The sequence below is a fragment of the Eubalaena glacialis genome, chromosome X (assembly GCF_028564815.1).
Source record: "Eubalaena glacialis isolate mEubGla1 chromosome X, mEubGla1.1.hap2.+ XY, whole genome shotgun sequence".
Taxonomy (NCBI): Eukaryota; Metazoa; Chordata; class Mammalia; order Artiodactyla; family Balaenidae; genus Eubalaena; species Eubalaena glacialis.
This window is the reverse complement of record NC_083736.1, coordinates 122,365,233-122,374,258: the sequence shown is the minus strand read 5'-3', so window position 1 is coordinate 122,374,258 and position 9,026 is coordinate 122,365,233. Positions and strand designations below refer to the sequence as shown.

The window sequence follows — 9,026 nt, the reverse complement described above, 5'->3', positions numbered from 1 at the left end:
TATATTTTTCTCTACAGTCCCTACCTTTGCCAAATTTGGTATGTAACAAGCCATTTTTTCGTGACTTTTTACCTATTTTCTATCCACAAACTACAAAAATCTTCATTTGTTTCTGGAGATGTAGAATACACAGTTTTTTGGCATAATATTTTGTATAATATAAAGTAAATATAAATTTTGAGTTATCCTATTCCTGTGAACTGATGATGACAGTTGAATATTTTGCTCAAAAAGCTGGTGTGGATTTTGAAAACTTTGCTTGACTCTCCTAAGAGGATAAACAGATGCTAAAAGATGGTAAGTTTTATATGCTAACTGGCAAATTCTTAAGGTTTATTTTACTGAGCCATAGCAAATAAGATCGTCTCATTCCATGGTATAGGGGTCAGTCTTTGCAGGCTATGCATCTCTGTAGCAACTAGTCAACTCTGTCACTGTTGTACAAAAGCAGCCATAAACAATGAGTATGGCTGTGTTCCAATAAAACTTTATTTATGGACACTGAATTTCATATTAATTTTCATGTGTCTTGAAATATTCTTTTTTTTTTAACCATTTAAAATTGTAAACACAATTCTTAGCTCGCAAGGCCATGAAAAGCAGGCAGTGGGCTGGATTTGGCCAACAGGCCAGAGCTGGCTGTCCCTTATATAGGCTTTCATATGTTATGCAAAATGTTTAAAAACTACAGGTTCCAAGTCTAGAGACTTAGGAGACTTATGTTTTTTTAGATCTCTCATTTTAAAACTTATACCAAATAAGTTCTCTACTTTCTAGATAAATATACTCACATAAGAGAAAAAATAATTCAGAATACAAATTCCTACTTTAAAAAACAAACAAAAAAACAACCCCAGAAAGCTGTAAAATGAATGTTTCACCTTAAAACATAATTAGGAAAGACTTAAATTTTTATTCTATGCAATATAAAACAATATGCATAGATTTGGTACATAACTTTTTAGTTTTTAATTTAGGAAAAAAGATAATGAGGAAAAGGTATATAAATCTCTCTATCCCTTTTATAAAAGTTGCAGCTGACACCAGAAATCCCTTGCATGTACAACCATCAACTCTGACTACAATATGAATTATACTTAGGATTTGGAATTTACCAACATGAGTTCTGGATGCTCTTTTTAAAATGCACAATTATATCGTAGAACACTATGGCTTCTACAAACTTTGAGACACTTTTGAATAGGAAACTCCTGCCTCCATAATATAAGGAAACAAGAATATTCTTTCCATAGTCATAGAGTATAAAAAACTTCACAGTCTGATTTACCTTTATCAAAGGTAAAATGATTCACTGCTACATTTCATGGATTATTTTGATGCTCAGTAGTTCCTAAACACAAAATAAATTCCACATGAACTCTTATCAGTTTGGGTTTTCCAAAGCAAGACACCAATACAAAATGTATTGAATTGGCTGGCAGAAGTCCATGGACTACAGAAAAGGAATTAAATATAAACGTTTACCAACTTTATCCATTCTAATTTTACAACAGCTTCGGGTATTGAGACCTAATTGGTTTCTTGTGTCTATCCATTACAAACGTAACTCAGTCTTCTATATTTTTTTTTCAGTCTTCTATTTTAATACTTCTCAGGGTCATTTTTTGCTGGGTATTTCATTGAGCATCGTATAAGATCATCCCTTCCAACTTCAACCACTTGTTCTTCTCAAGATTTCATTTCGTTACAATAACGAACTTTTTCATCTTTAGCAAGTTGGGTATATACTTGCTTTAGAGAACTAGAGAGATTTTTCCAGTTTTCACTTACAGTTTTCAGCTTTACTTGTGATGGACCATCCTTAGGTTCCTGAAAGCGTTCAGCTATAAAAATGTTATAAGTTGAGCGAGGTCCTTTCGGTTTTCCAAGCATTGTTAACTCTCTCTTTTCTATTAACACTTTCTTTTTTAAACGTTTCTGCATGATTTCTTTTTCCAAAGATACCATTTGACTTGGAGTTAGTTGTTCCTGAATTCTGTTTATCTCTTCTTTGTATGCCTGCCATTCTGCCCTGTAAGCATCTTTGTGTATCTTTTTCTCTGAATCAGGATGTTCCCTCCGTAGCTCGGTGATTTTTTAAATTAGTTCTGAATTTTTCGCATCTGGGTTCTGAGCTTTAAATATAGGTAGCTGTTCTTTAGAAAATCGAACGTATGAAGTCATAGGCTTCTTTGGATAACCACTCATGTTGGATGAAAAGCAACTTGGTACATTCGCAAAACTGAAGGGAGAGCGCAGTCGACGGCCACAGCCCGCGCAGAGGTCCGCTCCTGGCTTTCCCAGAGCACCCAGCACGCCCCACTGGCGCAATAGAACAACCCCAGCAACGACGACTTGAACCCGCGAGCAACCCTCCCGAATCTGCTGTCATGCCCGCCGCTCAAAGATGAGGTTTTAACCCGGATCGGAATGCTTTTTATCCATGCTCTTAAACCACTGCGCTGCAGTACCGTACACCTGTCTTCTGCAGTGGACGTTTGGAAAATACTTAAAACTGGATTATAGGGTTGGTCACTTTTGAAGTACAAAATCACATGGGCTGATGTGAAGTATAATTATATACAAGCTACATCTTAAGTATGTGTTACTGCAGGATCTCCCTGCCATGGCTTATCCGTCCCAGTCATTGAAATCATCTGCGCTTCTATGATGACTTGTTCTCAGATGTGCTGTGGCGTGCGTGCTTACCTTAACATTGTTTTCAGTGTTAGTTCAGTCTGCCTTCCAAGTTTGCCCATAAAGTGAGTAGATAAGTAGGTGAGTGTGACAAGTTATACATCTTGGATGCTTAATGAAATTTTAGTGCCACCCTTTGGCATGTTCCCTCAACAGGGTGGCCCAAAAGTTTTAGTGCAGTTTTAAGCTTTAAATATAAATACATTTTCATTGAGCACCCACCAGATTACTAGATAGAAAATTCCAGATCACGCTACCATTTATGAGACAAGTCGAGGAGCTAAGCATTAAGGGTTGGGTCACGGGGAGTACAGGCTTTGGGATGGAACAGAGTGAAAGGGTGTAGACAAGAAAGCAGTCAGCTCCCCAGGACACGATGTAGGAGCTCCCCAACAACCTTGAGCGTTTTCAGTCAAGTTACCAAATTTAGAAAATGTTGAGTATCTGGATTTCTTGTAGGAAATGGCAAAGCCTCTCTGGGTTAGACACAGGATAGCCAAAATGGCAGGCACAAGTGTCCGAGAGCATGGAGGCATTGAAGTGTGAGGATGTAAAAGCACGGAAATCCTCTGGAGAGTGCAGAGACATAGGCTGGAATTGGGGTTGCCCCAAGCCAGTATCTGGGCTACACCATCATTAGTATGGACTCTCCTTGAATCTGTATAACAAAGTTGACCTGTCTCAGTGGCTCATGGCTTTTCTTTCTTTATCAGGTCTCAGATTCTTCATAGTAATAACTAACGTACTGAGTGCCTTCCTTCTATGTTCTAGGCTCTTTACAAACATGCATTATTTCCTCTATCCAGGCTATCATCTGAAAGAAGGCTTCATAGCTGAAGGATCTGACCTCAGAGAAGTTAAGCAACTTACCCCAGTTTCCATAGCTCATGACTCCATGCTTCTTCTAGTAAAGCACTCGGCCTCACATGTCTCATTCCACAGCTGCCTTCTATTTTCAAAAGGAATTCCTGACTTTTACCTCTTTCCCCTTAATACTATGCCTAAGACCATCTCCTTATCTTGGTCAATTTTTTCGGGCATAGTGAATAGAGAGTCTTGTGCAACTGTTGTAACCCGAGAGATGCAAAGAGTACAGGTACCCTGGTTGCCACAAAAGAAGGTACAAACCATCCTTAGCTCTGCCCACAGGCTCACTAAGTCATAGGTTTCTCTTGGTATCACTGAGACCATCTCAAGCTCCTGGAGCATGGAAAATGCTCCTACTATTTAAAGAATAAAACAAAATCATTCGTACATAGTATTGGCATCTAGTAGGTAATTCAATAAATGGTCTTGACTAATCAGTAATTTAGTAACTTTTATTTTTATAATGTGGGTTGTGGGGTGGAGGGGAGGAGAAATACAGAACAGTTTTTCTGTGGTTGATTCTATAAGTTTGGGTGGGGAATCAGGGCAGGAGAAAAATCTATTTCCTGGACCTTGAACAAAGATTTCTGGCCAGGCCTGCCGCAGACTCACTGCAGTCCAGCCACCTTACTGTACAAATGGGTGAGTTTTGAGGCCCAGGCTGAAGAAAGGATTGGCCTGAGTTCGTACAGCTAGTTAGTGGGACAATGGAAGTCGGCCCCTACTTTTGCAAAAAGTACTCTAGGCAGTTAAAATTCTCTTTCTGCCCTGCCACCGAATGCCTGCAATTGTGATTCTTATTGCTTAATTTTTTCCAAAATGAGCTATGGCAAGAACAGGAGAGGAGCTCTGGGCAAAGGTTTCCAAAATGGAACAGCAATGCAATATAGATGAACATGGCTGAACAATCTAGGGTGAACGGTATGGCCTTTAATGCCTTTGTGTGCCTGGATTTGCCACGTGTCCGGATGGTCAGCGGATGAGAATGCAGCCGAAACCTTGTTGGTATTCAGTCCTGTTTTAGCCACATCTTCCAGGCCCAGCGCTTGCCTCAAGGTATTGGGAGAACTAGGCCATGTTCCCCACTCTTTTCAAAAGGCCCTTCTCGAACTCAGCTCAGGTCAAAAGGAGCACACGTACATCAGGGCTATGAGCAATAGGTTCTCCCTGTATCCCTGCCCCAGGATTACCAGCGCCAGTGCCTAGCAGCCTGCATCTCTCCCGAAGTAGCTAACGTAGGCGCTACCAAAAGGGAGACCATTTGGTCTTCAACAAACATTTGCTGACCCATGACTCTGTGCATGTCTCGAGGCTAGGACATGAGGATACGGCGTTGAACTGTGGCTCCCCTCGGTGAGCTCCCAGTCAAGTCGGTGAAGCAGACATTAAACAATTTCATAGGTACAGCACGACAGAAGCACCGACAATACATCAGGCACAGTGCCACAGCCCAGGGGGTGCGAAGGTGTTTAAGACCAAGTCCGGCTCTCGCCACCTCAGAGACAAACAGGAAAACAGTGACAATACCGTGTTTAACTGCTGGGAAAGAGGTCTGCTTGGGAAGCTGGGGGGACTCTGAAGAGAGGGGTCTAAAGGGAGTTTTGGTCACAGAGCACTGAGAAAGTCCTGGAAAATCACCAACTGGATGGAGACAGTAATGGCTCCTGTTTTTGGCTTCCACTGGGAAATCAGACTAGCTGCCAGCCACAGAGCCTCAAGCCAGTTTCTGGGCTCTTGGAGCAAGGACAAGGAAACCCAGGGGAAGGTTTTGCTTTACTAGTTGTGGGCACAATTGTGACGCAAACTGAAGTTTTTCTGCCCTTCTGGAGCCTCCTCTCAGGATCTGTTCCAGTTTTGATTTCTCCTTATCTGAGAGGCCTTTCCCAGAAAGAATCCTAAATGAATTCATTCTGATCTGTGAATAACTGGTAAGAGCAGTGTCTCCCAGGTTTCTCTGAGGATTAGAATCACCTCGTGTCGTTCCTAATTATACTGTTGATCTTGTTTTTCTCCTGGTGCGATATTGTGATTTATAATAAGAAATATATATTTGGTTTTCCTCCCCATTTCTGGCACAGAGCTCCTAAAACTCTTGAAATATCCAAAGTGATGAGAGCAATAAAGGTGTCTGGATATTCTTAACAAACCCCTTTCAACCACATCTGAGTTTATGTTAATGCAGTGACTTCTGGAAAAACCCTAAGGATGGGGACCTCCAGAGGGGAGAGGGGCTGCAGGTTGAATCAGTCACCAGTGGCCAATAATTTAGTCAATCATGCCTATGTAATGAAGCCTCTATAAAGACCCAAAAGGACAGGGTTTGGAGGACCCTCAGGTTGGTGAACCAGAATGCTTCCGTGTGCCACCATGCTGGGCCCCAAACTCCACAAGGACAGAAGCTCTTTTGTTCAAGACCTCGCCCTATGTATCTCCTCATCTGGCCATTGGTTCATATTCTTTAATATCCTTTGTAATAAATCAGTAATCTAGCGAGTACACTGGTTTCCTGAGTTCTGTGAGCTGCTCTAGCAAACTTATCAAACCCAAAGGAGGGGGTCATGGGGACCTCTGATTTATAGCCAATTGGTCAGAAGTACAGGTGATAACCTGGACTTGTGATTGATATCTGAAGTGGAGGGCAGTCTTGTGGGACTGAGCCCTTAACCTGTGGGATCTGACACTATCTCTGGGTAGATAGTGTCAGAGTGGAGTTCAATTGTGGGTAGAGAGTGCCAGAGTGGAGTTGAATTATAGGACACCCAGCCGGTGTCAGACAGTTGGTTAGTGGTGTGGAAAAGCCCACACTTTAGAATTGTTGGAGCAGAATCTTACCTGGAAATTTTTATTCAGTAAGTCTGGGTAGGTTCTGGAAATGTGTTTTGTTTTGTTTTTTTCAGGTACAAATAATATATGAAAGCAGGGACTATTTATTCTCTGAAAATGGGCAACTCTCCTTAAAATTCTCTGCTCGTTTTCTACACCTTCATGAAGTTGCAGGCTTTGTAAAATGAACAGGCTAATGCAGCTGGGCTCACAAATCAGACATACACGTGCTGAAGCCCCAGCGAAGTCTGAACTAGAAGAAAAGATACTTTCTGAAGTGCATAGCAAAGGGGATCAGAAAATTGTCCAAGCTCTGAATGTCAGAATAGTTCTGAATTCGTGGCTTTCTTTTGTGGACATCATGGAAATCTGTTTTTAACAAGGGCTCTGTGAACAAAGAAGAGCAAAGAGCGTTGCTCACCACCCAGTTCTACAAGGGTTAAGTTGTAACCCACTGCATTTGCTGACGGACAGTGTACGCTGAGAGGAATTCAGGATGAAAAACAGGATGAGGCACTCTGTGCTTTGGACAAGCAGGCCCCATGGATAGTTAGATGCATATCTCAGGAAGAATTTCAATGACCCCAGATTCTTGCATCTTCTAATACATAGGAAAGCACAGTTAAAATCATTAACTTGAGGTATCTGTTCTTTGTGAATAGCAATAATCTTTTACCAAGAATGTATGCTTGACTGCACATATTTCCTAGCCGAAAGTCATGGATAAACAGGCTTCTCCCCTACCTCTTTGGAGCAGTTTCCTCAGAGCTAACTGAATGGCTGCCTCCTGGGCTATAGTCCTCAGCAAGACCCCAAATAAAACTTAAACTCACAACTCTTATATTGTGTGTCTTTCTTCAAGTCAACAGTTACAGGTAATTCTTCAGGCAAATTTGGGAAACCATGATTTAAAGCATTATCCCCAGGGATTCACAATAAAGGCTTTGATTTCTAATCAAAATAACCCAGACTTATTGAATAAAAATCTCAAACACACATACCTAAGTGGTAGAGTGTAAAGGTTTTAAAAACGTAATAATAAAACAGACCTTACACTGGAAAAGCATCCTACAGTTACATTTTCACATATACTATAAATATTACTACATCAGAACCTCCTAACAGCCCAGTAAACTCGGTAGGACAAGGATTCTTGTCCCCATTTTACGGATGAGGAAACTGCGCCAGAGTGTATCTTGTAATGTAATTGGAGAGCAAACAAATACGCATTAAATGGTGCAAGAACAACACAAAGCAAGATGCCTACTTTTGTAAAAGGATACCTTATAACACGGTTTACAAGGTCTGAAGGGATGTGGATGGAGCCCAAGGGTAACCTGAAGCAAATAGGAGACTGAAGCTTCCCAAAAGTAGGAGATACATCTGCATTTGGAAACTCAGTTATTTTCTATGGCACCGTGAAATCTTTCTACACTGGATTGTCATGTGAACTATACCAGTAATATCTTCCACAACCACATATTGTACCACAGACCAGTCTGACTTGCAAGGGAAGTACAAGCTTTGGTCCTTTTGCAATGCTCTGCTGACTAACCAGTTTGTGTTTCATGTGGCTGGGTCAAGATGGAGATGTCCTAGTGAAGGGAAGGTGGTGATTATACGAGGCTTCGCCTAGGATTCTTTCTGGACCTACTTAGGGCTTCAGATGCAGTGAAGTTGAAGGATTTCATTCATTTCATCCAATTGTATGTCTCTTCTGGATCAGGCATTCTGCTGCCAGCTATGGGTGGGTTTTGAGAAATTCTTAGGCTAGGCAGGAGAGAAAGGAAGACATATACATGACTAGTGATTACCTAAGTCAGGAAGAATTGCAAAGCAGAAAAAGTAACATTCTGTGATGGTGGAGCAGGAGTTAATGGTTCTCATGGACGATCCTGGAGGGTTTACAGGAGGAAGAGACATTTCCACTGGGCCTTGAAAGACAGAAGGGCATTATAAACTGTGGGAATCTGTGAGCAAAGGCATCCGAAGCCTGAGCCCAAGGGAGATCTACTGGCAGCCCATTGCTCGGGCGGGACAACTGGGGGAAATTCTTTGGGCCTTATACTTGTGGGGAGGGGACCTGGAGTGGCTGTACCTTACTCTCCTTAATGGACATGATTCAAATTTAATTTTCAAAATTCTCTTTAATGATACTCAAGGGGCCTATGAGCATTACTGACAGTGTGGCCTCCTCTCAAGGGGGAGTATTTTGGGCAGCCAGCGCTAGTTGAGTTGTCCCAGGCCCCACTGTCTTCCATGGATGGCCAGTTGATGGGCTCAAGTGTTGGGTTATCAGAAAAGGATTGCAGAGGACCTCATATAAAATGCTAAGGGGTTGTAGATACTGCTGAGACAGTGAAAGGTTTTAAGCAGAAGAGTAACTTGTCACGTATACATCTTAAATCTCTCTGGTTGCCGTCTAGGAGATGGTTTAGACAAAGACAAGAGTGGAAGGAGAGAGTCCAATCCGGAGGCTACTGCAACGGTCCAAGCAAAAAATCATGGGGCCTAAACAGAGCCTGTAGCACTGAGGATGGCGTGGAGAAAGAGGTGGTTAGTAAGACATCTCAGAGGCAGAATCAACTAGCCTCTGTCCTCTTTCTGTGTGTGTGTGTGTGTGTGTGTGTGTGTGTGTG

General features: G+C 41.8%; 1 pseudogene; it reads right to left on the bottom strand.

Annotated features, from left to right (window-relative positions):
* Positions 1–1,602: 1,602 nt before the first annotated feature.
* LOC133081904 (transcription factor A, mitochondrial-like) lies at positions 1,603–3,586 on the bottom strand (annotated as a pseudogene).
* Between the last annotated feature and the right edge of the window lie 5,440 nt (positions 3,587–9,026).